Raw genomic sequence first — 11607 nt, 5'->3', positions numbered from 1 at the left:
TACTGACATTCATCCTTGTTCTGACCTTCACCCTGACCCTCACGTGGGACCTTTTGGTGCCCCTGAACCCAGCACCTCCCGAGCCCTTGCCCTGGTGCTGGCCCTTATCCAGACCTTGACCCTCTTCCTCAACCTCGCCCTAATCATCACCCTTGATTTCATTAGCATCTGACATCTACCATACTCCTGTCCCTACCCTCACCTGACCCTGACTCACCCTAATGCACACCTTCATCCTGAGCTTTGCCCTAGCCCCGACCCTGGCCTTCACAATCACCTTCAGAATGACCCTCAGCCTCCGTCTTACCCTGGCACTGGCCCTTGCCCAAGCCCTGGCTCTAACCTGGTACTTCCCTCATCAGGGCCCCTGCCCGGGCTCTCACCCTACCTAGCCTTAGCCCCAACCCTGGACCTCACCCTGGTTTTGGTCGTGGCCCTGGCCGAGATCAGATCAGAGTTAGTGTAAGGGTGAAGGTCATGATCAAGCTCAATGTCAGAGCAGCCAGGGTCACAGTCAGGATGAGGGTAAGATCAGAGACAGAGTGATGAAGATCAGAATCAGAGTGAGGGTGAGTGTCCAGTTCAAGGTAAAATTCTATGTCAGGTTAAGGATCAAGATCAGAGAATGGTCAGGGTCATGGTGTCAGAATCAGGTTCAAGGACAAGATCACTATGAGGGAAATTTTAGATCCAGGGTTAGGTTCAAGATCAAGTTCAAGATCAGTGTGAGAGCCAAGGTTAAGATCAGGTTGAGGCTCCATTAGAGAGGATCAGTGAGAGGATGAATGTCAGGATTAGGATGATGGTTATTGTCAGGGTGAAAGTAAGATTGAAAGTTGGATTCAAGTTGACAGTGGATGTCCAGTTCCGTGTAGGATTCAGGGTCAAGGTGAGGGTGAGGTTGATGTTCAGGATTAGAGTCAGTGTCAGGTTCAGGGTCAAGATCAATGTGAGGTAATGTCAGGGTCAGGGTGAGCATGATGTTCATTGTGAAAGTCAAGGTCAATTAAAAGTCAAGGTGGGTCCCTTTTCCATTGCTGCTGGAAGGAATTAAGTCCTCCTCCTCCAACTCTCCCTCCCCCCAACCCCCATTACATTGGCCCAATCTGCATAATCCAGGATACTCTTTCCATCTCAAAGTCTGTACCCTTTAATCACATTTGCCAAGTCCCTTTTGTGTGTAAGGCAATGTATTCATAGGTTAGGACATGGGCATCTTTGGTGGGGGTGGGGGGGACATTATTCTGCTTACCACAGAGGGTCAGAGTTTGGTTTATAGTCAAAATCAAGTTCAAGGTTAAGTTTCAAAGTGAGGATGGGTCAAGATGAAGGTGACGATCAGGCTGAGGACGAGTCATCATAATAATGAAAGTCAGTGTCAGTGTGAAGTTCAATTTCAGGGTCAGGGTCTAGATCAGGTTCAAGGTCATGATGGGATTAGGGTGTCAATGGTGACAGCCAAGTGTGAGTCCACGTTCTGTGTGAGGCTCAGCATTAGGATGAGGACCCAGGTCAGGATGAAATTGAGGTCTAGGTCAAGATGAGAGTCAGGATCAGGATCATGGTCAGGCTTGGGGTGCTGACTAGTTTCAGCTTGAGTGTACAGTGTAGTTCAGCATCAAGGCGCAAGTTCAAGGGCAGGGTGTGTCAGTATGATGGTCCTTGTCAAGGTGAGGATTCAGTCTAGGAGCAGAGTGAAGTTGAGGGTCAGAATCAGATTTAAGGTGGTGAGTATCTCATTTATCACAGTATTCACAATCAGTGTGAGAGAAGCTGTCATTGTCAAAGATAAGTCAAGTTCAGGTCAAGTGTAAGGGACATGTTAACGGTCAGGATCAGGATCATAATGAGCATCAAGGTAAGAGGAATGTCAATTAGAGACTCAGGGTTAAGGTTAAGATAAGAGCCAAGTTCATGGACAAGGTTTAGTTCTAGGTCAAACGGGGTCAGAGTTTGGGTGAGGGTCAGAGTCAATGCCAAGATCAAAGCCAGGCATGGGTGGGGAAGGGGCTGGCAAAGAATTGAGTGAGGGTGAGAGTCAGTGTATATGTCAGGGTCAGGGTGATAGGGTCAGGTTAAGTGTAAGGTTTAAGGTAAAGGTGAGGGTCAATGTCAGGGTGGAAGCTTTAGAGTCTTTGTGAGTGGAACTGGCTGAGGGTCAGTGGTCAGGGTTTGGGTACAGCGTTGCATTCATACGAAGGTGAGGGACACCAGAAACTGAGCTAGACTGAAGCTTAGAGTCTACAAATGTGGCTGGACAGACAGGCAGAGGCCAGATCCTTAAAACATCTTTAAAGACATATGGGACACTCAGACTCTTCCCTGAAAGCAACAACTGGAGTTTACTGTGCTTTGCCCTCTAAGAGATTGGAGGGCAGTGACTGTGGCACTGTTAGTCACCTCTGTGACTGCAGTGCTTACAGAATTTTAGCCACATGAGCACAAAATGAATATTTTAAGAATACAAGATTGCTAAGAATAAGTTGCTCTGATTTATCTGTTTTTATCTGTGAACCAATACCACATTGCTTATTTATTACAGCCCTATGATAGTCTTGGTATCTGATAGGGTAAGTCCTTTCATCATTTTTTGCCTTTTCTTCTGCTTCTGCCTCCTCTTAACCCTTTCATTTCTGCATATACTTCAGAATTGGCTTACCAAATTATTTAATAGGAAAAACAAGAGCCAGTTCAGATTATATTGGGATTTACTGAATTAACAAATGAGTTCCAGGAATGTCTGTCTTCTTATTGCCCAGTATCTCTGAGTAAAGAGGAGGCCCATGTGGTCCAGGCTCACCCGTATCCTGAGGGTGATGTTGGTAAACCAGCTTAAGGTGTGGAGGGTCACTTATTGGGTCCCCAACTTGAGCCATTCCTGGGTCCTGATTTCTGCCAACTCACCTCCAAAAGCGAGCTCTGTCACATGAAGCACCTAGCACTCTCCCAAGACTAAAGTCGCCATGAATGGGGCCACTTTCCCAGTGACCACAGAGAAGCAAGGGCCAGGGGATGATGCTACCTCAGCCACTTCCCTCAACTGGAAAGGAAGAGGGGCATACGTCACGTAGAACTACCGGGCGTTTTTATAATAAATCTCAAAAGTGAACTAGTGTTTAATGTCTCTGAGAACAAAATCAAACCACACTTTCCTTCCCACTTGGATTTCCGACATGAGGACATCCTACACTCAGCGCTCCCCCAAACGGCTCCACCAGGACTGCCCCTGACCAGGAAGGCAGCAACTAGAGAACCAGCCCCATGGCAGGCACGGCAGCGGAGCTCACCGCCTCCTTCTGATGGATCTGTTACCAGCAACAGACGGGAGGCCGACAGCACAGGCCGAGGGTCCCCTCTGCTGAGGCTGGATGGCCTGGCCAGGAGCAGGACCACTGTGGTCGAATCAGGCCAGAGCAGAAGAACAAGAGGCCTGGCTTGTCCTGGGGAGGGAAGGGGGGGACACGCCTGTGGGGCCTGGCCCAACGTCTCAGCCCTGCAGGATGAAGGGCCGAATCAGCTCCGGGTTCAACAGCGACTCCTCGAGAGGCCGGTCCACGTGGAGGTCATGGACGTGGGGGGGATCCTGGGGGGGCCTTGAGGGCAGGTCCCCCTGGGCGCTGAGGAATCGGCAGCTCCGAGGGGTGGGCAGGCAGGGGAGCTGTGAAGAAGTACTGGTGCAGGAGGGCCTGAGGGCAGCAAGCAAGGGGCAGCAAAAGGAAACTGGTCACCTCCCCGTCCCAGCTTCAGCCACTTCCCTCCGAGGAGGAGATGTGAACATTGCCCTGGAGAGGATTTTTCCTTCATCTGCTCATCGTTCAGGTGACTCCAACACCTCGGAGTGCTCACTGTTTGCGCACTGCTCCAGAGACAGGAGATGCAGCGGTAAACAGAACAAAGAGCTCTGCCTTCAAGTTTTCCACATAGTGAGGGGTGGGGGTAATAAACACGATAAAGAAGTAAGACAAACAGTGCATCAAATGATTAGTGCTGTGGGAAAGAGAAAGTATGAGGGGGGATGAGCAATACTGGAGGGGCTGCAGGCCTGAAGAATGGTGAAGGGAGGCCCCTGGGAGGTGGCGCTCAAGCAGAGACCTGAAAGGTGAATGAGTGAGGCCTAGGGACAGAAATGCACAGACCCCCAGGACATGGAGAAGCCCTGGGGCCCGAGGGGAGTGAGCAAGGGGAATGGGAGCTGGCAGAGTCACAGAGGTGATGGCCCCAAATGTGTGATGGCTGTGGGCCACTAGGACCTGGCTTCTCCTCTGAGGGAGCCCCAGGAGGGCCCTGCAGGCGAGGATGCGACAGCCTACCTGGACAAGGTCCCTCTCTCTGCCACGTGGAGGAAAGACTAAATGGGCAGGAGAAGCAGATTCTGGGAGGCAATGGGCGGGGGGCGCTTAGAATGGGGGCAGCAGCAGGGAGCTGAGAGGTGGTCAGTTGGCCTCAGTACACTCTGAAGGTGCTGCTGACATGGGAACTCGCCAGGGGCATGTGTAAACACACACTGCTAGTGCCGAGGGCAGGGAGGGGAGGCTGCCATGAGGCCAGATGGACAGATACACCCGACAGAGGCCCTCACACCATCAGCCATCAGCCCATGGTCCTCCCCTCCTCCCCTGCCTTCCAGCCACGACCCACCCCTCCTGGGTCCTCCTCTCCAGGCCTCTGCTCATCATTTCTCTTGGGAAAACAGCTCCCCATGCTTAAACCTGCCCTTCTCCAGGAAGCCTTGCATGACCCCAAAGTCAGTCCCAACATCCCTCCCCTCGGCTCCCACAGACTGACGGCCCTGCCTCACCACAGGGTGGAGACCCCACAGGCACAAGCCACGTCTGTTCACTCTGGATCAGGGTCCAGGACAATGCTCAGCACGTGCCAGATGCTAGTAAATTCTTGTTGAAGGAATGAAGGGACGAAGAAGTGAGTCACCAATAACCCAAGACTCGCTCTTCTGCGACGTGTGCATGCCCTTCTAATGGGCCACCCCTGGCCACCTGCCCTCTAGGGTCCACTCAGGAGAGGCACACCTGCCCTGCACCCTCCTAACCCTGGCTCCAGGGGTTCTGGTCCCAGCCCATCACAGGTTCTGAGAATCTCAACCTGCCTGGTCAAAAGGACATGGACGAGGAGGGTCAGGGCAACGGGTGTCACCCTACCTGGGAGGCTGCAATGCGCTGGCGTGGAGGGTAGAGGAGGAAATGCCCCAGCAGGTCCAAGGCCTGGGGAGAGGCATCGGGCAGCACCTCCTCCAGGGGCACGGGAGCCTGCTCCTTGAAGGAGATCTTGTTGTAGTCAGGCAGGTCCTTGATCTCCTGGAGGAGAAGGGGGTCCATCAGGGCCGGCACCCACCCCGCCAGCCCCCTTAGGTGTCAGTTCTCGCTCCCTGTCACCTACCTGCTCCCATTCACTCATCACTCCCCCATCCATGCACCCCTGCTCACACGTCACTCATGACATCACGTGCTCACTCAGTCCTTCAGTGCTTCCTCCACATCTCAGGCGCCTGCTCCATGCCCAGCTCGGTTTGGATGCGTGTGTGCTGGGGACGGGTAGGAAGGGATAGGGCTTGGGCCCTGGCCCTCGCACCTCCAGCAGGGCAGGGGAGGAGGAGACCCCACGCTGGGCCAGGACCGAGGTCCGGCAAGTCAAGGAGGCATGGGGCCACGAGAGAGAAGGTGCGGGGCAGGGGAGTCACTAGCTATTGGGGTAATAGAAGCCACCCGCCCCCACCCCTCCCCACTGTAGGCCCCTGCAAACCGGCCAGACTTGAGGACTGGGGGTGCCCAAGATTCGAAGCACACAGCAAAGCTGTTCAATGTCATTCTCCCCTGGGAAAAGGGGGGACCCGTTCAACAGCTCCCCCAGGATGCAGCCCACAGCCCTGCAGATACAGAACCCAAACAACTCAGAGATCTCACACCATGGAAACAGATCTCCCCACACCAGCACCCACACCTCACACTGTGGTCAAGATACCCACAAAGTAGCCTTCAGGCTTCATAGCTAAGGATACAGATCCCCGAACAGTCAAAGACTTCAAGCCTAGAACACAGAGCATATCCCCCTCTCTAAACAGCTCTCAGGCCTCAACTCTGGAACACACATCAACCCGTCAACAGTTCTGAGACTTCTCAGAGCCTCACATTCTGGGACACACTGCCACCTCCTCCCATTCTGGGGCAGACTCCAAAACGGCCCCCAAATCTCAAACTCTTAGGCATATACAAACCATCCTACCCCAAATAAAGGTTCAGGGCCTTCATATCCAGGGACCCAGGCGTCTAGATGGCTCAGGAACATTGCATCCTGGGATATCACACCCTGCATAGCAGCTTAGACGCCCCATGCCTCGGACCACCTTCCCGACCTCAGCCCAGAAGCTTCCTACTGGGACAACCACTCTGATCCCACTTGACCCCTCCCAGCTCAAAACTGTCATGGGGAGGAACACTCATCCCAAACTCCGCAGAGATACTCTAACCAGGGGAGACACCCCCATGGCAACCTAGAGCTCACAGCAGGAAAACCCGCAAATGGCTTAGAGACCTCAATGCCCAGGAGGAAAAGGTGACCCAACGACCCACACTCCCCCTTGCCCAGCCCATAGGCGTCTCACCACAGGTCGACACCCTGATCATACTGGCGGGCACCATACAGGAGCTCAGGGGCTCGGTACCACCTGTGAGAGGAGGGCAGGTGGTCACAGCCAGGTCACCGGTCTGTCAGGAAGCTGCCTCGGAAGGTCATCCTGGCCCCCACACCAGCCCCAAGAGCACTGTTTGGACAGAAGGTCCAGAAGCATCTCTTCCCAGCAGGAGGGCTGGGGCCTATCTATTGCCAGGTCCTGCTTGGGAACTGGTCCTCCCTACCTGGTGGCCACCTGGTGCGTGTAGAGACGGCTGCCATCTGGGGAAAAGACCCGGGCCAGGCCAAAGTCCGCTATCTTGAGCTGGCCCGAGGCACTGATAAGCAGGTTGGCTGGTTTCAGGTCCTGAGAGCACCCAAAGAGGCATCAGTTCCTCCAGAGCCCCCACAGGACCTCGGGACAGGAGGGCTTGGCAGGCTGGGCACCCAGGTCAGCGCAAGACCCGACCTCCAGGGCCCCAGCCCTGGCCTCCTACCCATAGGCCCTGCCCCCTCTGTCCCTTTTCTAACCATGCCTTTCATCAAGGGCTGGCCTACCCACAGCCCAGCCACCCCCCCGGTCCCACCCCAGCCCATGCTGGAACTGACCCGATGTACAATGTTGTTGGCATGGCAGAAAGCGACCCCCTTGAGCAGCATCTGCAGGTAGCTCTTGACCTGCGCCTGGGTCAGCGGCCTCTGGGCGTGGCGCACCACCTCAGCCAGATCTGACAGCATGAACTCGAAGGCCAGCACGAAGCCTGCGCCATGCGGGAACACGGCCTTCAGCTGTACCACCTGCAAGCGGGGCATCCCATCAGCCTCCAGACTCACATGGCTCAGACTCTCTCTGGGACCCTCAGCCCTTGCACCAACAGAGGACCAGGCAGGCAGAGATGGTGGCATGAGATCTGAGCTCAGAATCAGGGAGCTTGGTGATCTCTTGCTTCCCTCTCCCAGGAGAAGGCGAGTCCCTACTCTAATGCTCCAGTAAACACTCAGGGAAAAGAAGGTCTAAGAAAGGCGACTTAGGGCAGTGTCTGGTCCCCCACCCAGCCCACGAACTGGAAAATCACCTGGAAACACACACACACACACAGGTGATCACAACTCCCAGCACTGGGAGAGCAGGAGACATGTCACATATACTTCCTGAGGGCCCACGAGGTCACAAGGGCAGGCTGCACACTAGTGAACAGGAGCAAGGGCTGGTGGGTCCCGAAGGACTTGAAGGAGCTCAGGGGACAAATGACTGACAAATGACCAAACAACAAACGTATAGGGTGTTTTGATGGAGATTCTGATGAAGAAAGAAGAGAAGGCGTCTGGGAAGGAGCTCTGGGCCAGGGGACAGCAAACACAAGGCCCGGAGGCAAGAACAGGAAGGAGGCTGCTCTGTTCTGTACTCCTGGAGCCTAGACAGTGCTTATCACGGGCGAGACACTTAAGAAGTTGTGAATGAAAAAAGAGGCTGGAGCGGGGTGGAAGCAGATGGTGACAGTTCTTTCGGAGTGAAGAGAAGCCTCTGGAGCTTTTCAAGCCAGGGAGTGGATGATTTCATGTACATTTTTTGACTGTGGAGTGGAGGCAGTGGCGGGGGGGCGGGGGGGCAGGGGAGCCTGCTGTAGTTGTTCTGATGAGAGGTGAGGATGGCCTGGGCCAGGGTAAGATCTGGAGTGTTTTAAAGATAGACTCTTCAGGCCTGCTGATGCACAGGACATGGGACCGTATCACCAGCTTCCTATGGGCCCTCCACCTCTCCCACACACAAGCTGTCAGCAAAGCCCTTTTACTTTCCTCAAAAAACAAGAATGGCCATATTACTATTTTTCTGATGTTGAGGGTAGTAGACACTCATTTTACAGATTGGGACAAACAAATACATTCAGATAATACCCAAAATTATAATGAAAAAAACAGCAAGAGAAAAATCCTACAGTCAACCTTAGGAGTCTATTCCACCAGACTTTACAAGAGACATGGCACACACAGGCATGTATTCATATATATATACAAAATATTTTCATACAAAACCAAGATGACACACACAGTTTTATAACATGCTTGTGTCACCCAATATATCAAGGACATCTCCAGAGAATAAGAAACAAGTCAGAGTATCACCCACCCTTAGGTGGGTGGACCTACCCTTGTCACTTCCCAGGAAGTTAAGCACATCCTCTACTCAGGACATGGACAAGAGAGAATACCACAAAGAGAATGAAACTGGGTGTGTGAGGTGTCTCTCCTCGTGTGCCCACAGCCCCTCCCAGGCCTGTCACAGCACAAACCACGCCAGATGGGCGCTGTAGCCTTTGGCCATCTCCCCTACCACACTTCAGTTCTCAAGAGCAGGTTGGGGCTGGTTTCTGTGTTGCCAGTAGCCAGTAGAGGGTAGAGTCTATGGGAGGCCCCAGTGTTAAACCGTCCTGATTCTGCGATCAGACCTGGGCCAAAGCCTCCACAGACAAGCGGAACAAGCTGAGCACCCGTAAGCTGGTGGCTGCGCCTCCTCCCCTGGCCTGAGATAGGGAGAGCCTGAGCGTGCCTTGCGGAGCAGAGGGCGAAACTCAGAAGGACAATATACATAAAGCAGTTAACCTGGCATGCAGAACATAACAGGAGCTCAATAGGTGGCAATTATCATTATCATCAGAAATCACCAAGTGTTTTGAGAAAAAAGGAATAAGTTAGTGAATGAGCGAACGAGTACGCGAAGAAATAAGCGAGTGAACGACAGGGAATGAATGAGTGAAGTAACTGAGTGAATGAGGGTGAACAACAAGTGGAGAAAAAAGGGAGTGAGGGGTGAGGAAGCAAATGAGTGAACAGAGTGACTGCAGGACCTCAGAGTGGGAGTGAGTGGAGGAGGGCGGGAACCAGCACCTCAGAACACCAGCCCCACTCACATACTGACTGTCCTCGATCTCCTGCAAGGCCTTGATCTCCCGCAGGGTCTGGTTGGGGATGCCATCCTCCAGCCGCCGCAGGGCCACCTTCTTGAGGGCAACGATCTCTCCAGTCTGTCTGGGACAGGACGCAGACACTGCAGGCCCATCCCCGGCTGGAAAAGGGGATGCGACGCCGAGGCCTGAGGCCCTCGTGGGGGTGGGACGCGCCCCCCACCCCGGGCTGGAGGGAAATCAGGGCCAGCAGGCGCAGCGCTGAGCAAGCAGCTCAGAGACATCCACGCCACCCTCCTAGGGGGCACTCGCCCGAAGAAAGCACCGCTGGTTGCTGGACGCCCTCCACTCAAGAGAGCAAAGGAGGCGGGAGCACGCCACGAAAAGCTGCGGGGAGGCAGGAGCCCAAGCGTGGGTCGGGACAACGGGTAGATCTCAATGGAACCGAAGGAGGAAGGGCTGGGTGCTCACCTCCACGTGCTTGGCCTTGAAGACGATGCCGTGCGCGCCCTCCCCAATGCGGCCCAGGATGCAGTACTGCTCCATAGCCCTCTGCCAGACACCCGGACCCTCTGCAATCACAGCCCCTCCCCGGCACCCGTACCTTTCCGCATTAGCCCGCCCTGCCTCCCGCGCCCAGATGCGGCTGCCTAGCAACGGCGCAGGAAAGAGCGCAGAGGCCGGGAGGCCGAAGGCAGCTACAGGCGGCGTCCAGGCCTGTCTGCGCCTTCCCCTAGGCCCTCGCCATCACGCCTCAGTGCGCTTCATTCGGCGGGAATCACCCGTGCACAGACCGTGCCAGCGGGAGCGAGAGCCACCGCCGACCCCTCGTGGCACTGCCGGGCGTCACGTGACGAGTGACGCCAGGTTACGCAGAGGGGCGGGGGCATGCAGCCAGCGCGCAAGGCGGAACAGCCTTGGGAGCGGGCTACATAGGCGGGAGGGTGGAGCCGCTCTCCGGGGTGGAGGCGGGGCACTCAGCGAGGCGGGCGGGGCACTCAGCGGGGCGAGCGGGGGCACGGGGCGGGGCCGCAAGCCGGGGGCGGGACCGCGGCGCCGAGGGCGTGGCCAAAAGGTGACGGGGCGGGGCCGGCTACTCTGGCAGGCCAGGGTACCCTCGCCCCCATACCTAGAGGTGCAAGCTTCCACCTGTGAGAACCTACAGGTGCCATTTCCACCTATGAGCCCCAAAGCCAATGATGATTGAAACGAGACGGGTTCAGGTCTGCATTGTGGAGTGAGCGTCAGTTGGCAACATGTAAAGACAACGTTTAAAGAGTAAAAAGTCTGACCCGGAAAGTCCATGTCTAAGGGCTTCTCATGAGGAAACATTTGGAAGAATTTGCAGCCTGAGTGATTTTTAAGAAGTTCATGCCATGAAGGGATGTTGACAAAAAACACAATTAGCTTTTTAAACTTCTGAAAAGGTGCTCAATCTCATACACAATGAGATAAATGTAAAATAATCTACAATTTTCCATCTTTGGGATAGCTAAAGATCTCAGATCTAACAGTCCATTTCATCTTGGAGAGGCAGCAGTGAGTGGTGGCGTGAAGCAAGATCTTAATTCCGTGCCAGGAATTGAACCTGGGTAGCCTGGATGAAAACCAGGAATCCTAGCCACCACCCCTTGGCTCTTGCCCCCTGTGAAAAATGCATTTCTCATGGAGGCAAAACTATAAAAACAGGTACAAAGTTTATTATTAGAGACACAGCACAACAACAACAACAAGTGGGAGAGCACACAGAGAAACAGTTTGTTTAGTTAAGATAGAAGCAAGGCAGAGATGCACACCTGGAGACAAAGGGTGTGGGTGTCCTCCCTAATGAGGAGGAGCACAGTAAAGAGGAGGTTAAGTCATTTATATAGGGCAGTTCTTCTGGGTCTTTGTGTACCTTTGGCCAATTATCTGGTTTCCTTTTCCACACCTGACCTGCCCTAGGACACTCCCCAACGTGAATGCAACTTTTTTCCAAGATGGATTACAGCCCAGAGGCCTATGGGATGACCTTAGCATCACATATTATGGGGTGGTGCCCCCTCCCTTTTGACTCCCAACGAGCCTTTCTGCACATGTG

At 54.2% G+C, this 11607-nt stretch overlaps 1 pseudogene across 1 annotated transcript; it reads right to left on the bottom strand.

Moving 5' to 3' along the window:
- Window positions 1-3296: 3296 nt before the first annotated feature.
- On the bottom strand, window positions 3297-10426 carry LOC309633328 (cyclin-dependent kinase 20-like; annotated as a pseudogene). Its single transcript, XR_014249551.1, has 8 exons — window positions 9999-10426; window positions 9534-9688; window positions 7234-7422; window positions 6870-6991; window positions 6617-6679; window positions 5758-5881; window positions 5157-5312; window positions 3297-3686 (listed from the first exon to the last, which is right to left on the bottom strand). The product of XR_014249551.1 is annotated as a cyclin-dependent kinase 20-like (transcript).
- Between the last annotated feature and the right edge of the window lie 1181 nt (window positions 10427-11607).

The sequence above is a fragment of the Balaenoptera borealis genome, assembly GCF_965194805.1.
Source record: "Balaenoptera borealis genome assembly, chromosome: 8".
Taxonomy (NCBI): domain Eukaryota; kingdom Metazoa; phylum Chordata; class Mammalia; order Artiodactyla; family Balaenopteridae; genus Balaenoptera; species Balaenoptera borealis.
Note: the sequence above shows the minus strand (reverse complement) of the source record. Positions and strands in the feature narration are given on the sequence as shown.